At 40.3% G+C, this 1,145-nt stretch overlaps 1 protein-coding gene across 1 annotated transcript in view; it reads right to left on the minus strand.

Moving 5' to 3' along the window:
- Nucleotides 1-37, minus strand: part of klf3 (Kruppel like factor 3 (basic)) — a 14,190-nt gene extending 14,153 nt beyond the window's left edge. Inside the window, exon 1 of the mRNA XM_076030395.1 lies at nt 1-37. This exon is cut by the window's left edge and continues 220 nt beyond it. The gene's annotated coding sequence lies outside the window, so the exon portion shown is untranslated.
- Between the last annotated feature and the right edge of the window lie 1,108 nt (nt 38-1,145).

Genomic DNA, 1,145 nt, shown 5'->3' on the forward strand with positions numbered 1-1,145 from the left:
CTCTCTCTCTCTCTCTCTCTCTCTCTCTCTCCGTGTGTGTCTACGCTCGTGTCGGTCAAAAACTGTTACCGTCATATGATCCTCCGCCGCCTGTCTCCTCCGTGGGGTCGGGCCGCTGGGCGGCACCGCTGGGCGGGACCGGGGAGGGGCGGAGCAGCTGGGCCGGGCCGGCTGGATCGGACTGCGTGTTTGACAGGGGTGTCGTTGTTGTTGTTGCCGGTGGTGGGGTGAGTTTACCAGTCAGGTGTTGTTGTTGTGGTCTTGAATATATTGATATAGAATAGTTTGTGCTGTTCATTCCAAATATAATAACGGTGCACAGCGTCCCAGTTGGCACTACAATAAATTGTACTTGCTACAACATAATATAGAGATGTGAATTTAGGAAGCAAAATGATAAAAACGATTTGTTTGATTACAGTGATTACATTTTTTTTTTTAAATAATATTAATAATGATTAATAATTAAATAGATTAATTATAATATATTCATTAATTATAATCTAATCTAATAATTACTTTTTCCACATGTTTATATGTTTTTATTAATTACTACGAACAGTAACATCATCGCTTTCATTCATTTTCTTCACCCACTTTCTCCTGCACTCAGGGTGGAGGGTGTTTGCTGGGTCCTATCCCAGCTGTCATTGGATGAAGGCTACAGGATACACTCTGGACAAATTAGAAGTTCATCAGAGGACTCTTTTAATTATTGCTATATGAGGTTATTGTGATCATATTATTATGTCTTCCGGTACAACACAGTGGCTAAGAGTCATATCGCTATTGTAATTTACCGACAATGACAACAGCAAAGCAATCTTTATGGGCATCATAAATGATTTGGATATTACAGCAAACAATTGTATTGCATCTAGCCATGAAAGTTGAAGATATGCAGTGGTGATCATGATTGGTGTGTCAGTCAAAGGTGGCTAAACATGCGTGCTTTACAAGGGGTGACGTGACACTATGCAAACAACAAGAAATGTTATTAGCTAGTTAACCTTCATTAGGGGCATAAGTGTATTGCATGCATGTGTATGCACTGCAGCCGGAAGCATGGGCAGAATTATATCTTCAAGGAAGTTGAGAACAAAAAAAAATCAGACTCTTTGCACTCTCCTTTTTTTTTGGTTTCT

Source organism: Nelusetta ayraudi, unplaced genomic scaffold (genome assembly GCF_046127955.1).
Source record: "Nelusetta ayraudi isolate G7.1 ecotype Tasmania unplaced genomic scaffold, CSIRO-AGI_Nayr_v1 ptg000004l, whole genome shotgun sequence".
In the NCBI taxonomy this organism is placed as follows: Eukaryota; Metazoa; Chordata; class Actinopteri; order Tetraodontiformes; family Monacanthidae; genus Nelusetta; species Nelusetta ayraudi.